The 24,245-nt window shown below is 36.5% G+C and overlaps 1 protein-coding gene and 1 pseudogene across 3 annotated transcripts in view; one reads left to right on the plus strand and one right to left on the minus strand.

Annotated features, from left to right (window-relative positions):
• RBMS3 (RNA binding motif single stranded interacting protein 3) overlaps nt 1-24,245 on the plus strand; it is a 1,456,421-nt gene that overhangs the window by 408,894 nt on the left and 1,023,282 nt on the right. The gene's annotated exons all lie outside the window — the stretch shown is intronic.
• Nucleotides 1,792-1,945, minus strand: LOC120368365 (small nucleolar RNA SNORA70; annotated as a pseudogene).

Raw genomic sequence — 24,245 nt, forward strand, 5'->3', positions numbered from 1 at the left:
CTGAAGTATTGTAAGTTAGGACATTATTTTTTTAGGGGGGCATTCATCATTAAGTCAAAATGTAAATTTTTTGGTTGTTCATCATGTAAGTGATAGTTCAAGCCATGTAGAAAATGATTGAAAAATGGAAAGATTTTAACAACCATTATTAGAGTATCTACATTATTGACATTAGAAGGGGTGGACATTTGTTTACAATTGAACCTAAGCATTGAATAGGTTATATTCTTTTTATTTAAACAAAATACACTTAATAATGAATGTTTAGCCTTTAAGCTACTATTTAATCTTTGCGTTTTTTTTTCTGCTGAGAAAACCTTTGTAACTCAGTTTTCAATAAATAATAAACATTTCTGAAAACTGGATTCACTTACAGTTAATGAAACCTAAATGTAATGAGTTCATTTTGCCCCTATTAAGTTAGAGGCATAGCTATGTGTGCTGCTTTAATCTTTACATGAATGATTTTATTACTTTGCCCATTTTCATAAAGAGATGATGATTTCTATGTAATCTTAGGAATCAGAAAGCCCACAAAATGCATACCTTAGTCCTATTTTGTTATGATAGTTTCAAATAGATAGATCCTTGGAATGCTTCAAAGAGCAGAGTTCTTGATTCTCGTACTGTGGTACGGTACACAAGTATAAAATCTGCGAGCATAGTTTTTCTTTACTCAAATCAAAGTGGGAAAAAGCAAGGACTCTGAGTGGGCGTGGGAGCTCCAGCAGTAGGTGCTTACAACTTCAGAAAAACACTGAGGTCTCAAATGCAAGGCATGGGAGACACTGGAGGCTATTTTTGGCAATCTCCCTAGTGACTATATTCCAACAACATAGTGGTCACTTGGGATGAGAGATTAATAGGTGGTAATAAGACTTAGATCCCAGAAAACTCCGTTAAAAAGCCCTTTGCATTCCTTTCTTGAATGAACTCTTAGGACTGAGGCCTTAGCTCACATAACTCTTAAATGGTTACCTTGCAGTAAACTTTTCATATCCTCTTCCATAGTTGGTGAGTTGTGCAATATTGGAAGTGTATGTGGTTGAGGCAATGCTCTTTCCTCGGGTCCATGCTGACCCATATTTTTCGTATTCCTGGTACTAGAGCTGTTAATAAGATGGTAACTATGTAGAATAAAATAATAGTAATGCTGATGTATTTTATATTTTGATGTCACCATTGAAGCCATCTTTTCATCATCTCGCAACTCTACAAATCAGTGTCACCTCCTCCCCACTAATACCCCAAACGTATGCACTTGGCTCAAAGCAGCAATCCATTTTCTCCTCCTTACTCTCTGGTCAGAATCAGCAGTATGAAGTTACTGTACCAGTTTGGTGGTGGTGTTTTATTTTATTTTATTTTTTGGACAAGAAGTAAATTTATTGGTTCATATTATGAGGGGGGCAGCACAGTGGAAGCCCTCATGATTGCAGGGCCCGCCATTTGTCCAGAGGGCGACGATTGGGGATGTACTTAACCCCATAGTCCTCTGGAATGAGCCGCTTCTCAGCCACCATGTCTTCAAATTCATTGGCATTGAACTTGGTGAAGCCCCACTTCTTTGAGATGTGGATCTTCTGGTGGCCAGGGAACTTGAACTTGGCCCTGCGCAGGGCCTCAATCACATGCTCCTTGTTCTGCAGCTTGGTGCTGATGGACATGATCACTTGGCCAACGTGAACCCTGGCCACAGTGCCCTGAGGCTTTCCAAAGGCACCTCACATGCCTGTTTGGAGCCTACATTGGGGCAGTGCAAGGTGAGACACATGAACATACATCTGGAAGGCCTGTCTCCAAGGTCCCTTAGAGCAACCCATACAAGAAACAGGCTGCATACACTACCAAGGAAGCTGCTGTTTGCAGCCATTGCACGGTGGTGTTTTAAAAAGTAAACCTGTGGGAACTGTATTTGGAAAAGGCTGGGTAAAGTAATATGCAGGTGGTTCTTGAGTCTCTGTCGCTTTTTTGTGTATCTTTTTCTGTAAGAGCTGAGAGATTTTAATAGATAATAGGGAATTAAATAGAATCACCATCTAATAAGCATGATGTGTGCTGTCACTGTTAATTCAAACATAATGAACAATGACTGAATAATAATGGTTGCATAGAGAGATCTGCCATATGCTCATTCTAGATGATTATGGCAGGATGCTTCCTTAAATATGGATGCTACGAGCTAGCCAACAGCACTCCAAATAATCAGATTTCTGCTGCTCTCAGACTCTTGTAGGGATTTTAACATTTTCAGTTAGTTGAATCATAATGAAATCACATACTAAAGGGTTTTATAGATGTGTATGCAGTGGAAGAAAAGTAAGGAGTGGGGAGATGTGGAGAGAAGGAGGGGAAGACAAAAGAGGGAAGAAAATGAAATTTGAATGCTATTTTCCTTGTACCATGAGAAGCATCTTCTAAATTACAGTCTGTTTTCCACACCTTCTCCCATCTAAAAACACATTAAATTCTGCTCTATATAAACCTGGAATACTAATGGCACATAGTATATTTAAGTGGACATTTCTCTCTGTATAACATTCTAATATGTAATTAAAGCCAAATTACAATGTGTTCTGATATGTTAGTAAAGCCAAATTGATCCTTCAGCTTTATTTCACAAAATTAATTGATGGATTTAGTACACTCATTGACTAGATACAATTTAGTCTCGACAAACTGAAGGACTGCAAAATTAGTTCTAGTTTAATTGAAAGGGCTAGGTGTCTCACCCCAGGGAGGATACAAAGGAAAGTCCTGTTTTAAGAAAAGGACTTTAAACTTCAGAAACTCATATAATCTGAAACAGTCTAATTTTCTTTCTGAAGGATTTTAGACTTGTTATTAGGATATAACCTTTATTACTTAAAGCCTTGAATAAAAATCTAAAGCTCTCCAAAACTTGCTTCCTCATTTATATTGTGGGAGTATGGTGTGGATTATGAGATTATATAAATTTAAGCACTTATGAACTGTAAAATGCTACAGAGTTCTGCTACTCAAAAGTGCGATCTGTGGACCAGCAGCATTGGCATTACCTGGGAGCTTGTGAGAAATGCAGAATCTGGCCTAAGACCAGATCCACTAAATCAGAATTGAAATTTCAACAAGATCGTCAGGTGATTCATATGCATATTAAACCTTGACTGTTACTTTACTATGTGTGTATTAACTTTGAGTATGTTGTTATATATTATATGAATCTTTGAATAACCAAAACTATTTATTTGACATGATCTTTAGAGAAATGAGATTACGGCAAACTAGCATCCTCCAAAAAGTCTGAACCAAGAAAAAAACATGGAACCTCCATCTCCCAGTAAACAAAATCCAGAAAGAATACTTATATATATCTCTTCAATGTATCTCCTTGGACACATGAACAGTAAGCCCAAACACATTAACCTTTTACTGTAACCTTTGTGTGGCATCAATGTTATTAATTGCCATGATGACCTTGAAAGTTCACAGTGATCTAAAAGTCTGGGTTATATTACTATTATAATATTACTATTATAAAGAAGAAAATGGATTTATAGGTTTATGAAAGATTTTCATCCATAAGAGTTGAAACACATTCTTTCATTATATAATCAGAAGATTTAAACCCTAATCCTTGAACATTCTGGTCATTCAAGCCTTTTACTACACTTGCGTTTTGTTGCAAAAGTAACAGCATCAGTAGGACTCTGTTGTACTCGTAGATTATGGTTGAAGTATGGAAAATTTCAACACGGATGCTGACATTTTTATTCTTTTTCCAAAGGAGACTTTGTTAACGGAGAGGAAAGGAAATGAAGTGGGAGAAAATGCTCTTTGTTTAAATTTTTAATCATGACAAGTTTGGGGAAAATATAACCTGTTTATTTCACAAATCACTTTGGTACTTCTTTTGAACCGAAACTATAGTAGGTTTCATAAAGTGCGGTGCATGTGCAGCAACAATAATGCACAATCTGAAACAAATAAGGTTTGAATGTAGCCTGGTTAAAAAACAGGTAGCAAAGCTTGTCATTTTTAATCACTGATTTACATAAACAGTTTTTTACATCCAGGACTAAAACCCAAGTGTGACTCACAGTTAATCTATAAAAATGTGAAGTAAATTAGAGACTTACTGACCATTAAATTCATTTTAAGAGAAAAGATACATACACTCCAAATGCCTTGAAATCTGAAATAAGTGGCTTAATCATTATCTGCAATATCACTGAAGATTTCTGGGTTTGTTCTGAGTTTTGACTATCCTACCTACTTTTCTATACATAGAGTAGGTGATTCTCGCCTCTATTTCTTTCTCAAAGTCTCTACTGTTCCTAATGGCAATTAGGAATTATTTCAGTCAGAACAGGGACTTAAACAAAAGGACGTTTAATTATCTCACAAAACGGGTCCAAAGGTGGACAGTTTGGTTGGTAAAGTCTCGGTGATGTCACCAAGAACCGAGGTTCTTTCTAACTCTTCATTTAGCAATTCTTGGTGTGTTTGCTTCTGTTAGCCGTTAAATGGTTGTCCCATTTCTTAGCACCATGTCTTCACAGTAAGACTACTAGCTAAAAAGACGGGAGTAAGTGGCAGAGATTACTCACTTCACTGTATCTACTTTTATCAGGGAGGTAAGTCTTTTTCACAAACCACCCTATAGAATTTCATTATGTCTCCTTGTCCCCCAACTGGCCATTGCTACTTGTAGCAAGTATTTGGCTTTTAAAAATTCTCATTTGTGGGAGACAGGCAAGAAAGAAACATGATTTAGCAATGGCTTATGGGTACATCACTGAAAATACCTGACACCATCTCAGGGGGCAATTTAATTAGCCTAATTCAGAGGTTTTCTAGATATCATCTACTTTTAAGTATGTTCTGTACCATTACATCAAACTCTAAAGTACATATGAATCATGTGAAGATATTGCTGAAAGATTATATGACACAGTAGAACTAAGGTGGGGCCTGAGAATTTTCATTCTTAGCTAACAGAAGAAGCCATTTTATAGCTAATAGAAGAAGCTCTTAGGTAATGCCAAAGCTGCTCAGTGAGAACCACACTTTTAGTAGTAAAGTTCAATATTGTCTGTTCTATCATATTTCAAAAATTTTGGTCTCAGTATAATTATGCCTACCCACAGTCTCATCGTTTAATTTCTTTCTTCTGTCATTTTCTGTTTCGAGCTGTATTTTTTCTTTGTCATTTTTTTCGCTTGTCCTCAGTCACTTTTAATGAGACAATGGATGTGAAGTGCTTAGCACACATAAATATTAGCTACAAATTCCTTTAATCTTCTCTTTTTCTACTCTTGCTTAATTTATGAAAGATTGTTTACTTTCTCCCTTTCCTCTTTTAAAATTCCATTTACGGCTGGACACGGTGGTTCATGCCTGTAATCCCAGAATTTTGGGAGGCTGAGGCAGGCAGATCACTTGAGGCCAGGAGTTTGAGACTAGCCTGGCCCAACATGGCGAAACCCCATCTCCACTAAAAATACAAAAATTAGCCAGATGTAATGGCAAGCTTCTAGTCCCAGCTACCAGGGAGGCTGAGGCACAAGACTCACCTGAGCCTGGGAAGCAGAGGTTGCAGTGAGCTAAGATCACATCACTGCACTCCGCTCTGGGCAACAGAGTGAGACTACATCTCAAAATAAATAAAATAAAATAAAATAAAATTACATTTGTGAGGGAAAACATAACTATCCAAAGTAATAAATGTAAGTTTAGTGGTAATGATAGTCTCATGTCAAAGAAAAGACAAACTACATGTTATGTAAAAACAAATAGTAATAGAGAATAATTTGTTGGCTACCTCTAACACTGATGGAAAGGCTGAGCATATGTTCAATGAATTGTCACAGAATTCCCTGTCCAGATGGACACTTCTTTGTCAAATTAAACTTGTTATTCCTTAACTACAGCGGTCACAGGAAATAAAACACTATCTCTCGGCAATATTATTGTTTTCATTTTGTTTAATTATAAGTGTAAACTAGAATTACTTAAAACTATTTGCAAGATTTCAGTTACATTGAAGACTAAACAGAGTTTTATGAATCAGCAAGGCATCATTTGCACTCATGATTTCATTGGAAAATACATTTTGACTCTAGTCAGCCAGTTTACACGTATACATTTAAGTATGTTAACTTATTCCTCAAAGATAGCTTCTAGCCTGCAAGCGGTGATGTCCAGTAGAGCTTCCTTCAATGATGGCAATATGCTATTCGCACTGTCCCATGGGACAACCACCGGCCACATGTGACACATAGCAAGACCAACTAAAAAAATGGATTTTTAGAATTTATCTCAGTTACTGCACATTTAAATTTAAAGAGATGTTTGTGACTGGTGACTGTCATATCAGACAGACAACTCCAGCAGCACTGAAAGGTTGTGGATTTCATTTTTTGACTGTTGTAACTGATTGTTTCTGGAAGTTAACACCTCCTTCTAATATATACTTCTTTCTAAGAGTCCACTTAGCTTTTTAGAAACAAGATAGTGAGATATAATTGGGGCTAACCTCACTAATTATAGACTAATATATAGTAAGAAATGCATAATGAGTATTGTGGCTACTGGAGGATACAGCTTTGATGGAAATTCTTGTGACAGGATAAAGCAAAAAAAAAAAAAAAAATAGGAGCTAGTAATAATATTTGAACAATAATTATCTGGGTTGAAGAATTCATTGAACTTTATAGTTTTATGTCCATCTGAGTGTAAATTATTCCATTTCCATTAATATATCATCATCTAATTAGTGTCCATAACATAAATTATCAACATGACTTTTTATTAGCATCATTAATTCACTCATTTATTCTGCATACTACACCAATTTTCAGAAGGAACAGGAGCTGATTCATTCCTGTCATCACTTGGCTTTGCTTGAATCAGTTCAGGTTCTTTTTGGAAGCTGGTGTAGTAGTTGTCAGGATATTTGTAACATGCCTTGAATATGGCTTCTTACAGAGTAAAAAATGCTCAGCTGTAAACCTCACAGTATTTATATTTTATTATACCTGTCCTCATCTTATTACTCTTAGTCTCAGTTTTTATTTGATGAGTTGTTTTCAAGTACTTATATTTTGTTAATCTCTTAGAAAGCTTAAAAAGCTACCTTAAATTCTGGTGAATATATTTATTTAAGATGGAGTAAAAATCCACCATTAAAAGTAAATAAATGTATTGAGATAAATACTTATTAGAGTTTATTTGATGGAACCAACATGTATATATTTATATTTATGTATTGTACACATATTTGTATGTATATATTTATAACCCTTTGGAATTAGTTTTGGAGCTATATATCCAAAATGATATATAAATTAACATTTGACCTAGCTATTCTACTTCTTGGTATTTTTCTCAAGGAAATAATCAAATGATATAGAAAGATATGTAAAAGCATCTGCATTATATTTTTATTTTTAACAATTATATATAAAACTTTTAAAATAGCTTAAACGTGCACCAATTCCATATTGAATTAGTAAATTATACATGTAAACTTGAATATTAGATATTATTAAATGATCACATACGTATTTGTTGACACTGAGAGATGGTGATATGTAAAGAAAATTGGATTACAAAATAGTAGTATGTGTAAAAAAATCTTGTTTGGTTTAAAAGTGTGAATATTTATATTTTCATTAAATCATATGGCTGTATTTTAATGGTGGTTATTCTTGTGTGGTAGGATTAAGAATGAATGATTTTAAATTTCTTTGTTATTTTTCCCCTTAAGTGTTAACAATATCTATAAACAAGGATGATTATCAAGTGGTATATTATTTTCTTCTTTTTTGTTTTTTGAGACAGAGCTTCACTCTTGTTGCCCAGGCTGGAGTGCAGTGGCGTGATCTCAGGTCATTGCAACCTCCACCTCCGGGGTTCAGGCGATTCTCCTGGCTCAGTCTCCCAAGTAACTGGAATTACAGGCACCCAGCACCATGCCCAGCTAATTTTTTGTATTTTTAGTAGGGACAGGGTTTCACTATGTTGGGCAGGCTGGTCTTGAACTCCTGACCTTAGGTGATCTACTGCCTTGGCCTCCCAAAGTGCTGGGATTACAGGCTTGAGCCACTGTGCCCACCCAGCTGGTGTATTTTCTTACAGCCATACCAATGGTTAAAATATGGAGCTCTTTCCTTACTGTTTGAAAAATAGCCAATATCCCAAGTCTCTCAGCAAGCATGACCCTGTCCCTGCTGCCCTGGCCACCTAGACCCCTCCTCCCAGACCCCTGACATCCTGGCTTATGATTTTGTCTGTTAAATCGTGACTGCATGGTTTATACACTAATTCAAATTCTAAAGAATGGCTGTACATAATCAAAATGGTTACAGTTTTGGAAAGAGTGTCTTCCAAATTAATAAAACATTTTAAAAGGTTTGTGCTATGTTGTATTTAGTTGGAAGTAATAGGTGCTGCGTCAAACAAGGATATTTATTAGTACCATAACTGGAAGTTGAGTTGGGTGATTGGACTTGGTTATAGTTAGCAACTTGATACCTTCAAAGGTAGAGAATATCCTATCTTGCTTCTCTGCCATCATAATGCTGGCTTCGCTCATGGTTCTAAGGTGGCTGCCAGTGGCTTTTAAGGGTAGTTATTTTCTTATTTTTTTCCAGTAGGAAAAAGGGGGAGGAAATCCTTCCTTCCCACATATGATATGTGACAATGTGTTCTGCCTAGGGTGTTATCCGTAGAATGCCTGGACTTACTGCCTGAGACTAACCAAGATCTAACTGTTGTGTGGGTACGGGTCTCCATTCTCTGAATCATGTAGGGTTGTGGTGGATACCTGAAAAAACTGAGTTTCACATTGTGAAGAAAAAAATCGTGGGGTAAATGCTGTGTAGGCAAACAGTGGTGTCCATTTCAGCTGCTTACAGATTTGGTTGTCCAGACATTTCACTGGGGTGGAAACTATTATTTCTTTAAAGTGTACACATCCACACAGTCTGAAGCAAATGACACCATTATATAAAAGTGAATGGATTGTAGCATTTAAGATCAACATTACTACTTTATTTCAATAAGTAGATTTTATAATCAGTTGAAATGTATTCATTTGACTTATAAATCACCTTCACTACTACAAGCCTAGGATTATGATGCCAGTGGGATCACACATGTATACTTATACACACAGTCAAAACTGACCTGGAGAAAAGCATTTGTGTGCAAGCAACATATTTATGAAGTACAAGAATTAGTAATAGGGGAATAGGAAATAATTATGGCAAAGGGCAGCCAAAGTGAGTTATTAAGCATGTCACTGTTACAGGCATTGGAGTAAGGAGACTTGGGGAAATTATACAATATGCAGTGTGTCTGAAGTATCCCACTTGAGTGAGGGAGCTGGGGAATTTATACACCAACTGCCATCATTTATTTGTTGAGGGCTTGTTCTCAGGGGTTTTAATTCTCCATCACTTCTGGTTTGGTACATATACAGGCAGAGGAAGCGTCTGAAATTCTGCAGGGAGGACTCTTGGCACAGAGATACAGATTCTGACAGATAGAAGTCGTAAAAGCACCATAACTTGATGGGATCCGAGCGATACAGGTGTGGCTCTGACAGTGTTTGTTACATTCACATGCATGCATATATTCATATGAAATATCTATTTGTGAGATTACATATGTATATGTATGACAGTTATGGTTACTATTTTCTATACACAATTGAGGAAACTGAGGCACAGAGACATTAACCTGCTCATGATTGCATAGTTAGTGATTGGCACAATGGGAATTTAACTTCAGGTTGCTGATGCCTGGTCCTTTGCCTCTTAGTTACACTATCGGAATCAGGATACATATTTTTCCCCTCAGTGAAACTGTTTTACAGCATTAGATTATTGTAAAGGGCCTTGTTACCACTGTTTTCACTTTCCTCCATGTCACACTAGGCCTTGGGGCAAATGTCACACTGCCCTCTGGGACAGGTTATTCTGTACAGAATCCAGGTCTTTTATGGCCAGTGTTTACATTGAATTAGAATTTTCATTAATTAATAACCTTTTAAGTACAGCATGTCTTTGAGCTAATGTAATCAGGAAATTAATTTCAAATGATTGTGGTACTGTGTCACTGAGGCCACAGAGTCCTAACAAAGGTTAGGAAATGCAGGCGGTGATTCTCAGCATGAGTTTTCTTGCACAGCAAACATGTAAAAATTTCGAAACCCAGTCAAGCACATATTGTCTATTTCTGCTTTAATATATATTCTCCGATAAACAAGCCAGGTGCCTGGGAGCATCTGCTTTATTTTACTGTTACACATTTTTTATTTGACACTTCAATATTGCCTTCGGTATTGTTGTCTAATACACTTCATTATCTTAAAGTATATTATTTCCTGACTTTGACAGCACATTTAGCATTGTACAAAATGTAAGAAGGGAAAGCCCCATTCCGAGCCCTGGTGGTTGTCATCTTTTAGCTCCATTTGGCATGCTGAGAGTAATTGCCACTAAATGGAAGTGTAAGTGGATGGGTTTGAGAAATGGGTGGGCTGAAAAATGGAGGTTGAGGGAACCCACCTGTGTCTTGTCTTAATAGCTCTTTTATCAATGTTCTCTTTGAATAATGCGGAAGTCCAGTGAAGATCTCCTCCCCATTTCCCTCCTCCTCTCTCCCCACATCATCATAATCTTAATTATTTCTACATTGTCGAGGGAGTGACTAAGAGAGTGGGTTTTGTGCTCATACTCCTTGTGCTCAAGCTCCAACTGCTTCATGTATTTATTTACTTTACTTTTATATTAAGATATATGTGCTGGATGGAACTGGCTTGCGCCAGCTTGCAAGGATCGATTTTGCAAATCTCTTCCAAGTTCATGTTCAGTCATGTCATGTTGGTAGCTTGAAATACCTGTGTATACACCACTAGCTAGGTCAAGATGTAGAGTATTACTCTAAAAATGTATTCTCGTGACCCTCCCTGGCCTAAACTATTTCCATAGGAGGTTATCCCTATTTTGACTTCTGTAACTATCAGTTAATTTTGCATTTGTTGAAATTTATGTAAGGAAACATCCACATGTCTTCTTTTGAACACGCTATCTTTTGTTCAAGAACATGTCAGTGAGAGTCATGCACGTTTCTGTATGTAACTGTGCTTAACTCCTTTTTGGTTTTTGGTGTAAAGTGTGCTGATCAGCATGTTATATGATAGTCCATAACCACTTGTGACTGTTGAGTTTTTGAAGTATAGCTAGTGAAACTGAGGAACTAAATTTTTAACCAAGGAACTAAATTTCCCAGCACATATGTGCTCTACGTGTAAAATACACATTAGATATTGAAGAGAGTATGTAAAATACCTTTGTATTGTTATATGATCACTTGCCAAAATTATACAACTGATAAGTTTTTGATTTATTGTGTTAACTAAAATATATTACTGAAAATGGTTTCACCATGTATTAAATTGGCCTGTGTAACAAATTACAACAAACTTGGTGGCTTAGAACAACAGGAATCTATTCTCTCATTTTTCTGGAGACCATGCAGCTGAAATCAAGATGTCAGCAGGGTTAGTTCCTTCTGGAAGTTCTGAGGGAGAATCCTTTGCATGCCTCACTCCTAGCTTAAGGTGGTTGTTGCAATTCTCAGCATTGCTTGATTTGCAGACACATCACTCCTGTTTCTGCCCACATCTTCACATGGTCTGTGTCTTTTCCTTTTCTATCTTTTACAAAGAGACTTCCTATTGGATTTCAGGCCCACCATAATCCAGGATAATCCCATCTTGAGATCCTCACCTGTGTACCAAACACACATTCCAAATAAAATCCTATTTTAAGGTTTTCTATGCAGAACTTTTGGGAGGGGCATTTTTCAATATACTACACAACTACTTTTGCCTTTGTTTGTTTTTTACTGTATTTAATGTGACTACTAGAAAGTTTAATAGTACATATGTGGCTTCCATTGTATTTCTATTAAACAGTGCTGCTATATGGTATCCCATCATATGAGTATACTTTAATGTACCTTTTCATCAGTTTGAGATTATTTTTAGCTGCCATGTCTTCACATACTCTCCTCATTTCATCTAGGGCTGCAAAACCTTTTTATATCTTAGGTGGTAAGATATAAAACCTTTGTGGTAAAACCTTTTTATATTTTACGTGTTTCCTTTATTCTTCAATTTCCAGGCCAGGTTGGTGGCTCTCATATCTGTAATCCCAATACTTTGGGAGGCCAAGGCAGGCAGATTACTTAAGATCGGGAGTTTGAGGCCAGCCTAGCCAATATGGTAAAATCCTATCTCCACTAAAAATACTAAAAATAGTCAGGCATGATGGTGCACACCTGTAATCCCAGCCACTTGGGAGGCTGAGGCAGGACAATCATTTGAACCTGAGTGGTGGAGGTTGTAGTGAGCTGAGATCATACCACTGCACTCTAGCATGGGTAACAGCAAGACTCACTCTTAAAAAACAAAACAAAACAAAACAAAACAAAACAAAACATTAAATTTCCATCCTTTTTCCTCTGACCCATCATCCAGTTTAATAAGGCTCTCTTCTATTGTGTCCAATCTGCAGCCAAACTCAATTACTGATTTCTTCATTTCAGTGATTTTAGTTTTCATGTTTAGAGTTTCTGTTTGTTTTTTATTCAGAGATTCCAGTTCTCTAGTAAAAGATTTTTACTTTGCTGTTGATTTTCTTGACATGTTAATCAGCTATTTTGGTGTTCATATCTGAATCTGTTGTCTTTTTATTTTTCCCTTGGTCTTGCTTTTGCAAAACTTGGTAATGGTTTATTAAGTATTTAGCACATGTTTGAAACACTGTGGAGGCTCAGGATGACAGTATCCTCCTGAGAGGGTAATTTGATACGTGGCAGAGGAACGTCACCTCAACCCAGCTGGAAGCTGAGCTCACTCAAGGCTGGGCTGCACTTTTTATACGTCTCAGTCTGCTTTTGCTTTAAACCCTCCGATGTTTTAGCTCTTCAGGTATTCTACTTGAGAACCTGCGGTGTTGACTAGGGCCTTTTCCCTATGGCATTTAAAAAATTGCATTTTTATCTTACCAGCAGCAAATGACTATTAATACCTCCTCCATGCTGCTAGCCAGTTCCTTTCTACTAGATTCTTAGCATTTTGTCGAACACCACCTTAGTAAATACCTCAAAGAGGAAACTTGTGCTGAGGGTTGGAATCAGTTCTGTTTAGACACTTAGCCCCTCAATTTCTCTCGAATTTGGCAGCTCCAAATGCAGTTTCTCTATCAGCAGCTACATGGGATTGTCAAAAGCTCTGCTGGCTTCTCTGCCATTTAGGTGCATCTGCCAGGCTTGTTAGCTGCTCATTTTGTACCAGGAATTGGAGCGTGATCCAGCGGGAGGAACAAGTGTATAGAAAGTTGGGCTTGGCTTGAGGATTGCCATTTCCATTATCTTTGCCTCTGCGGTCCTGGCTTCCTTGGCAGGTCGTACAACACAAGAACAGATGTTTCAGTTTGTTTTCTGTCTTTCCTAGTTTTCCCTGAGAGCTTTGTCTTTACTTCGTCGGAAGAGAAAGTTACAGGTTAGCACTTTAACCAGAACTCAGAGAGATGCGGTGTTTTATTAAAATTTAATTTCAATCACAAGCATTTTCCTCACTGAAACCCCTATTCTTTCCCTCACTGAAACCCCTAAATTATATGCTTTGGAATATAAATAGGAAGCTCTTCTCCTGCTCTGAATCATCAGCCCAATGACTATCATGAGAGTTCAGTGTAATGTATAATGGAAACAAGTCTCCCATGCAAGCTTAACTAGAAACTGGAGTTGTGTTCTAGGGTAACTCATGCCACTTTGCTTGACTCTGGGATGTCGTCTTTTATACATTGGGTTCACTTTCTAACTGGCTCTGCTTATTCAGGTTGTGCTGTAAAGTCCGGAGCCTGGCTCACTCTGTCACATCTAATCTCTAAACTGGCCTAAATCCTTGCCGCAAATTTCAGTTTTATTCTCTAATGTTATCTCACCATCCCTAAATCTTCTCCACTTTTGCCATGCTAACAGGCCAGATTAGGATATATGTCTTTAACTTACCACAAGATTCTCCCAATACTGCTTGACTAAAAGTGGCGTTGGGTGGATTCCATTTCTGACTTTGGATGGAACTATCTTGTTCTACCACACCTCGGTTTGTGCCAATAAAGGCAGCTTTTGAGAGCTGCATTTCGTACTCTGGCGCAGGAGACAAATACGTTTTCATCTGAGTCTTAGTGTAAATTCATTAGAGACGGACTCCTTGGTTGTTGAATGTTATAGCAGATGGATCATAGGCATCTCAAATATGGAAGGGGCGATACAGATTGTACTTGTGAAATTTTGGATGAGAAATGTTCCTTTTAGATTTCATCTGAGGAAAGGATGAAGAAAAGAGTTACATCTGGTATCTGTTATATACTAGGTGTTTCTCTCTTTTTATTTTTTATTTTTTGAGATGAAGTCTCATTCTGTAACCGAGGCTGGAGTCCAGTGGCACCATCTCGGCTCACTGTAACCTCTGCCTCCTAGGTTCCAAAGATTCTCATGCCTCAGCCTCCTGAGTAACTGGGACTATACGCATGCACCAGTATGCCTATAGTGGTAATTTTTGTATTTTTAGTAGAGACAGGGGTTCACCATGTTGCCCAGAGTAATCTCAAACTCCCGGACTCAAGCAATCCCCACTCTTTGGCCTCCCAAAGTGCTGGGATTACAGATATGACCCATCACACCCAGCCATTCCTCAATGTTTTCTACATGCTTTATCCCACACTTGTCACGTAATATCCAAGGATGTCTGATGTCTTAGTAGAAGAAGAATCTAATTAGCAAATGCTCCCTTTGGCATGGAACTGAAAACAGTTTCATAGCAAATGAGTATTTATATTACATAGTCAACTTACATAAATGCCTGCTGATATTCATAGCCATGCAAAAATGCTTTTTATATCCAGTGCTCAATTTATTGAGGTATAATTTAAACATAGTGTATACACAGAAATTAAGTATGAAAGTTGATCAGTTGTGGCAAATGAATATACCCATGTTACCCATTCTCTGGCAAGATGAAGACTATTTCCATCATTCCAGAGAGTTTCCTTGTGACCTTCCCAGTCACGTCTCCCTGACCCAGAAACAAATACTAATCTTTTTTCTGTCCTAATAGTTTTGTCTGGTATAGAATTTTATATAAATAGGATTTTATAACATATATTATTTTATTTCTGTGGTCTTTTTCTTAGAATAATGTTGAGAGTCATTCATGACGGGGTGTGTGTGTGTGTGTGTGTGTGTGTGTGTGTGTATCAGTAGCTTATTTGTTATTAGTACTAAGCAGTGTTCTGTATTGTGAATATACTGCTAATTACCTATTTTCCTGTTAATGAGCATTTGAGCTTTTTCATATTTGGGCTACTATAAATAAATCTTCTGTAGAGATTTGTAGATGAGGCCTTCTTTTGTCAACATAGGTTCTCATTTATCTTGAATAAACACCTGTGATGCCTATTTAACTTTTAAAGAAATGCCTCTACTAATGATACTCTGTATCTTAAGGTCTATTTTGTCTGCTGTTCATATGGATTATTCCTATATTGATGTTTGGTGTATGTTTTCCCTTTTACATCAAAACCTATCTGTATCTTTTAAGGGTATTTCTTAAGACATATAGAGGATCTTTCGTTTCAGTCTACTCTGACAATCTCTTCTTTTTAACTGGAGCGTTTAGTTCCTCCCAATTCAATGTAGCTGTTAATATGTTTGGATTTAAGGCTACCATTTTGGTAACTGATTTTTACTTGTCCCACCTGTTCCGTATTTCCTGAGATGAATCAAGTAATTTTTAGTACTCTCTTTTATCTCCTCTTTTGACCTTTTGATTATGACTCAGCATTTTTTTTTCAGTGCATGCTCAATTGAAAGAGTCAGCAACTACATCCTGCGGGACAGATCCAGCCCTAGTTCTTCATACACAAAGTTTCATTGGAATGCAGTTATGCCTGTATTTGCAAATTATATGTGGTTGCTTCTGCACTGCAGTGGTACAGTTGAGTAGCTGCGACAAAGACTAAATAGCCTGTAAAGTCTAAAATATTTACTAATTAACTCTTTACAGAAAAAGTGTGTGAGCCCCTGCTCTAGAGATTAAAATATATACGTTTTTCACTTTCCACAGTCGACCTCAAAAAATATCCCACTACTCCACAAACAATATATGAACCTTACAATAATATATTTCTAATTGCCACACTCCTGTACTTTGTGTTCTTTTGTCACATATTGTACCTCTACATATGCTATAAACCCCACAGGACATTTTTTGTTGTTGTTACTATTTTGTTTTTTGAGACTGTCTCACTGTTGACCACACTGGAGTGCAATGGCATAATCTCTGTTCACTGCAACCTCTGGCTCCCAGGTTCGAGTGATTCCTGTGCCTCAGCCTCCCCACTATCTGGGATTACAAACATGTACCACCACACCCAGCTAATTTTTATATTTTTAGTAGTAACAGTGTTTCACCATGTTGGCCAGACTGGTCTCGAACTCGTGTCCTCAAGTGGTCTGCCCACCTTGGCGTCCCAAAGTGCTGAGATTACAGGCATAAGCCATCATACCTGGTCCCACAGTCATTTTTAACAATTCTACTTTAAATAACCTGAATTTCACTTTAAATACTCTTTTAAAAAGACTTAATCTTGTGAAGTAGGTTGGCTGAATATGAATTCTTTTAGGTTTTGTCTGTCTGAAAATATCTTTATTTCTCTCTCACTTTTTAAAGATATTTTCACTAGATATAAAATTATAGCATGACAGTTTTCTCTTTTAGTACTTTAAAAGTGTGTTCTCATTAGCTTCTTGCCCCTAGAGTTTCTAATGAAAAACGAACCATGAACTGTATCAGTGTTTCCTGCATGTTGTCTGTGTGTTCTTTGACCGCTAAGTTTTCCTTAATCTTGGTGTTCATCTGAATATGTTTTGTCTTCATATGAATCACTTCATATTTATCCTTCCTGAGATTAATTAAGCAGCTAGGACCTGTGAGTTGACATCTTTTATTATTTGTGGAAAATTCTCGATTATCTTTTTTAAAGATATGTCTTCTACTCCTCTCTCCCTTTATTCCTTCTGGAACACCAAATATACATTTAGTAAACTGTTTGATAGTGTCCTCAAATCTTGAATAATGGTTCTTTATTAACTCCTTTTACTCTTGATATTTTAGTTTGGGTAATTTATTTTGAATGTCTTGAAATTCACATTTTTTTCCCTCTACTGTGTCCTGTCTGCTGCTAATCCCATATAAATATTGTTTTCAAGTTTTCTATCACCTTTTTTATTTCTAACATTTACATTAAGCTCGTTTTTAAGTTTTTATCTCTTAAGTTCTCCATCTGTTCATGCATGTCGTCTACCCTTTCCTTTAGGTACTTTAACATATGTATCATAGCTATTGTATGAGACTGGTGCACTACCCATTCGTTGCACAGAGAGGGTGATCGTAGTTATTTTAAAATTCCTATTTATAGTTCCAACATATGAGTTATTCGAGGTCTGTTTCTATTAATAATATTTTTCTCTTGATAATCGGTCATATTCCTCTTCTTTTAAAAAAAAAAAAAAAAAAAAAAAAAAAAGAAAAAAAGATTAGACTGCATTCTAGCCCGGGCAATAAAGCAATACCCCCATCCTCTCTCCCTCTTCCTCTTTCTCTTTCTTCCTCTTCTTTAAAAAAAAAAAAAAAAAAAAAAAAAAAAAAAAAAAAAAAGAAGATAATGGGTCATATTTTTCTGCCTTTTAATGAGGCTCATAATCTTTATTGAATTCTGAACATTATATATAAAAGTAGAAAAATAGAAACTGAAGAAAATAGTATTCGTGGCCAGAAAAGGACCTATCTCTTCTTCCACTATGCCGTAGCAAGTATTTGTGCGTGTGGGAGATTGAAGAGAGGTGGTGAGTCAACTTAGGCTGTATTTGAGATGTATCTGAGCTTTGTTAACCACAGGCATGTCTTAGCCCTTCTGTTCTCCCCCTGGACTTTGGCAAGCCATATGTATCTAAACTTGGGCGTGAGGCGGATTCTTTCTCAGCAATTGTGACCTCTCAGCCCCAGTAGCTGGGCATGGTTGTGGTGAGTTTTGTTTGTTTGTTTGTTTTCTCAGTTCTCTCCACTACTCTCATACTTCAGTAGGTCCAAATCTTCAGTTCAGGGGATTCTCTTTTAGCCTGTCCTTCAGCAGCAGACAGCCACAGACTGGTATTCCATGTAAGGTTGTGCACCTTTGTGGGGTTTCTTTTAATCCTCTTACATATACCCTGAGACTTAAGCCATTTCAGAGGGTGTGCCTGAAAGGCACTCTCTTAACTCTCCTGCTCTTGGTCCAGTGGTAGACAGCTGTGGTACTTAGCATGGGGCCCAAATTTGGCCTAGAGCATTTTTCTCACTTCTTTGGTCTGCTGTAGTCTTTACTGTCATTGCTTCTCAGTTCTCCTGACCTGTCCCTAGTTTTTCTCATGAATACTCATGAAGGCCTGTGGAGAGGATTGGTTGTGGGAGTGAAGTGGGTGGGTCCCCTTTCATTTGGGGATCTCAGGCTACACTGTCATACCTGTACATATATGATCTTAAAATTTGCTGAAAGGTTAGCAAGTTTCTTCTTATCTGCATCTAGAGAGATTTCTTCATACATATATATATGTATATATATGTGTGTGTTTGTGTGTGTGTGTGTATACGGTATATATATATTTCCCATTCTGTAGCTTGTCTGTTCACTCCACTGATACTTTCTTTTGCTGTGCAGAGCTCTTTAGTTAAATTAGGTCCCACTTGTCAATTTTTGTTTTCATTGCAATTGCTTTTGAGGTCTTAATTACGAACTCTTTCCAAGGTTAATGTCCAGAAATGTGGTTCCCATAATTTCTAGAATTTTTGTAGTTTGATATCTTACATTAAAATTTTTAATCCATTTTGAGTTAATTTTTGTAAATGGTGAAAGATAGGGGTCCAGTTTCATTCTCCATGTAACTAGCCAGATATTCTAATACCATTTATTGATTAGAGAGTCCTTTTCCCATTGCTTATTTTTTCAACGTTGTTGAAGTTCAGAGGGCTGTGGGTGTGCAACTTTATTTCTGGGTCTCTATTCTGTTCCATTGATCTCTGGGTCTCTTTTTGTACTAATACCATGCTGTTTTGGTTACTGTAGCCCTGTCATGTAGTTTGAAGTCAGGTAACATGATGCCTCTGGCTTTGTGCTCTTTGCTTTGGATTAATTTGGTTGTTCAGACTCTTTTTTAGTTTCTTAGGAATTAAGTTTGATAGGAATAATGTTCAATCTGTATATTGCTTTGGGCTCTATACCCATTTTAACAATATTGATTCTTCCTATCCTTGAGCATGAAATGTTTTTCCCTTTGTATCATCTGCTATTTCTTTCACCAGTGTTTTGTAGTTTTCTTTTTAAGATCTTTTACCTCCTTAGTTGGATGTATTCCTAGGTATTTTTTTTATAGGTGGTGATTGTAAACAGGATTGCATACAAAAGACATGAATAAACACTTTTCAGAAGAAGACATACAAATGACCAACAAACATGAAAAAAATTTCCATATCACTAATCATCAGAGAAATGCAAATCAAAACCACCATAAGATGCCACCTCATACCAGTCAGAATGGCTATTACTAATAAGTCATAAATCCACAGATGTTAGCAAGACTGTACAGAAAAGGAAACACTTTTCCGTTTTTGGTGGTAATGTAAATTAGTTTAGCCACTGTGGAAAAATATTTGAATATTTTTTTTAAAGGACTTAAAACAGAACTACATTAGACTGAGAAATCCCACTACTGGGTATATATTCAAAAGAAAATAAATAATTCTACAAGAAATGATATATGTACCTGTATGTTCTTTGCAGCATTATTTACAATAGCAAAGCCATGGAATCAGGCTAGAGTGACCATCGATGGTGAATTGGATAAAGAAAATGTGGTACATATATACAATGGAATACTATACAGCCATAAAAAAGAATGAAATTATGTCCAGTCCAGCAACATGGTTGCAGCTGGAGGCCATTATCCTAAGGCGATTCACACAGGATCAGAAAACCAAATACCACATATTTTCACTTATGAGTGGAGTGAAACATAAATTACTGATGGACATAAAGATGAAAGCAATAGACATTGAGGACTATAGAGATGGAAGAAGTGTTGAAAAATTACGTTGGGTACTATGCTCAGTACCTGGGTGATGGGATCATTCATATTCCAAACCTCAGAATCACATAGTGTACCCAGATAACAAACCTGTACAGGCAGCCCTGAATCTAAAATAAAAGTCAAAAGCATAAATAAATAGTAAGTAGATTCTTCCTTCTTCCACTACTTAGCTTAAAAACGAAGCAGCCATATATTCCTTCTCATCTGGAGGAGGGTTGTCACTGGATTTTAGTTCAGTACTGGCTTTTAAAAAAATGTTTGGTGACCAGTTCTCTCCCGGTCTTTAAAAAGACTTCGGCTGTGTGTATTATCTGGCTCTTTGTGTTGGTAAAGTAGGAGCAAATGTATCTTGTGGCTTTCTATCCTCAACAGCAGTGGAAGTCCATAACTGCTTTTTAAAGTTTATATCTTGGAAGGTCCGTGTAATGTACCTAGGAAGTGAATTGAGCCAGCATTATCATCTTGATTTTGCGATAAAGTGAAATCAGTTTCACAGGGTAGGATAGACCAGAACCTGGATTCTTTTAACTATGCCTTTTCTCTTTTCTCAACTATTCATGCTTGATGTAGCCAAGTGTAAAACATAGCTCATTTAAAACCAATCACTTTGCGGCCCTAGCAGTGTACCGTTATACCCTGTGGTAATCAGTACCCCTGTAGAGATTAAAACTGAATTGTGTGAGATAGAGAGAAGTAGGAACAAAGATTTCTGGTAGAAAAACTTGCCATACTCTTGAGGCTATCAGGAATACACTCGTAGTCATGTATCTGGGTAATTTCGGCTTCTGTTGATGGAGCCGTCTTCCAAACATTCATTGTTTATCACTCTTGCATTTAGTTGGAACAGCTTTAAAAAGTGTAATGGTTAAGTTAGAGCCTCACTGGAATTTGAGCATGTAGTTCTAGGATGGACAAATCCATCTGTTGAGATCATTAAATTTTATTACTTTTTATAAGGACATCAATTCACTGGTCATGAAATGAATTTTGTGTTTTCATTGATAATTGACTCAGATTATTTGTTTAGCAAAATAATATAGCTCCTTGATACAGAATATAAATACTGGTATAAATTCCACATAACAGGAATTTTTATGCCTACATTTAGGGTTATATTAAAATATCAAATGCCTTGATGTACTCTGTAATGAACTTCCCAGTTTTCCTTGAGCTAGTGATATATTTGTTTAGTCAATCACACATATTATTTTTTAAAACTACCTTTGTCTTTAGGCTTAACTTAAAAGGCCTAGGCTGGGCTAATTGAAGAATTTAGGCATAACAATAGCTCTCGATTAATATAAACCACAAATAATTAGGATTCATGTGGCTGGCAATGTAACTTTTAATATACTGGATAGAATTTTATTAGCTTGCCCAGCATTTATCCAGCTAAATCCTCAAAGTCATTTTAAGGCCACTGGACAAAGATATGTTAGTCTTCTCTATAAACTATGGCCTAAGCTACTTTTTGAATATCAGGTTATGAGTAATCTTTAAGAAACTAAAAATAGATTACTATAGAAGTTCTTTTTTTCCTCAACTTTTATTTTAGGTTCATGAGTACATGTGTAGGTTTGTCACATGAGTAAATTGCCTGTCACTGAGGTTTGATTCAATCACTCAAGTAGTGAGCATAGTACCCAATAGGTAGTTTTTCAACCCTTGTCCCCATGTCACCCACCCCACACCAGTGGTCCCCATTGTCTACTGTTCCCATCTTTATGGCTGTGTGTGCTTAATATTTAGCTCCCACTTATAAAATCAGAACGTGTATTATTTGGTTTTCTGTATTAATTCACTTAGAATAATGGCCTCCAACTGCATTCATTTTGCTCCAAAAGACATGATTTGATACTTGCTTATGGCCGTGTAGTATTGCATGATGTATATGTACCACAGTTTCCTTATTTATTCCACTACTGATGGGCATCTTGGTTGATTCCATGTCTTTCCTATTGTGAATCATGATGTGATGAATATCCAGGTACATGTGTCTTTTTTGTAGAATGATTTACATTGTTTTGAGTTTATATGCAGTCGTGGACTGCTGGATTAAATGTAGTTCTGTTTTAAGTTCTTTGAGAAATCTTCAAACTTCAACAGTGGTTGAACTAGTTACTCTGCAATCAACAGTATATAAGTGTCCCTTTGCTTATCAATCTGGCCGACATCTACTTTTTTTTTTTTTTTTTGTCTTTTTAATATAGTCATTCTAACTGGTGTGAGATGGTATCTCACTGTGGTTTTGATTTCCATTTCTCAGTTGATTAATAATGTTGAGAACTTTTTCATATATTTGTTGGCTACTTATATGTTAGAAGAGAAATTCTTGAGGCTGATGTGAAGAGTAGATGTTACAACTTGCTTTCTTCATTCACATTCTCGGTTTGTAGTTACGGATAGGAAATAGAAGCATGAATGAGTAATTCTCAGATCTGGGTTTCCTACCTTCTATTCAGCTATTCAGTCCTGCATAGCAGATGCTGATCCTTCCTCTAAGCCATTTTTGCCTCTGTGTACTGGTTATTATCTATCAAAGGAGATTGATTTCAGTAAACACTAGTAGCTGTGTAATAAAATATGATAGAAATGGATTTTAAAGTTGTTTTATGAAAAGGGAAGACATTCATTCAGTAAAAATGATCCATAAAACAACCTACCCTATTGCTCAAATAATAAAATACTAATTGATCAGCTTTTATCTTGTATTATTCTCTCTAATATGAGTTAGCACCTTATAGGAGGAGAAAAACATGGGGTTATTTTATTTAGAAAACATATTTTACTGATCAATTTAAGGTTAAACTGTTGATATTTCCAGCTAAAGGAGTAATTTTCAGCATTTCCTCTAATACTTGCTAAATTAAAAACCTTTTTTAGTAAAATTTACCAAAAATTCGACATGGGATAAACATAAAACTAGTATTTGTTGGTATGTACTATTGGCTGAGTCGTGTTAGCTTTTATTTTTAAGTTTTTTAAATTTTGTTTTAGGTTTGGGGATACATATGAAGGTTTGAGGTTACGTAGGTAAACTTGTGTCATGGAGTTTGTTGTATAGAATATCTTATAACCCAGGTATTAAACCCAGTAGTCAATAGTAATCTTTCCTGCTCCTCTCCCTCCTTCTACCCTCCACTGTCAAGTAGACCCCAGTGTCTGCTGTTCCCTTCTTTGTGTTCATGAGTTCTCATCATCAAGCTTCCAGGTTGGATGGAGAAAATGTAGAACAGATATACCATGGACTACTAGGCAGTCATAAAAAAGAATGAGGTCACGTGAACATGGATGGAGCTGGAAGCTGTTATCTTTAGCCTTTATTTTTTAGTTATACTTGAAAAATTACTATCAGAAGTAGGATAGTTGTACACCAACTAAATTTTTCAGTGGTATCTCTATTCTACTTGTTCAATCTTGTCAGAGTAGGAATCACCTATGATGCTTTTAAAAAATTCCCAAGCTAGACTTCACTACCATTTCCATCAGAATTTCTGCTTTTCCGTGCTCTTCAGGGAATTCCACAATGTGGCTGAAGGGGAGAACAATTGCCCTCTCTTTTATCTCTGAAGCAGTGGCGCTCAAAATGTAGTTCCCAGATCAGCAGCAGTTGCATAATTTGGGAAATCATTAGAGATGCAAATCAACATAAAAAAACCATACATATTCAAAAGTATAAAATTTTATAACTTTTGACATATGCATGACCCAAGACATTACTATCATAATAAAAATGCTGAACACATCCATTACCCTCACATGTTTTCTCGTGTCATTTGGTAGTTCCGTCTTTCCTTCCTCTTCATCTCCTGGTAACTGCTGATCTGTTTTCTGCCACATAGATTATTTTTCATATTCCTAAAATCAATATGAATTAAATCATATGTAATTTTTTAAACTTTTTTTTTTAGTATTACGTTTACAGAAAAAAATATTGAGTGGAAAGTATAGTTTCCACATGTTCATTCCCCTTGCCATTCCCTGCTCAATTTCCCCTATTT

This window comes from Saimiri boliviensis, chromosome 9 (genome assembly GCF_048565385.1).
Source record: "Saimiri boliviensis isolate mSaiBol1 chromosome 9, mSaiBol1.pri, whole genome shotgun sequence".
In the NCBI taxonomy this organism is placed as follows: Eukaryota; Metazoa; Chordata; class Mammalia; order Primates; family Cebidae; genus Saimiri; species Saimiri boliviensis.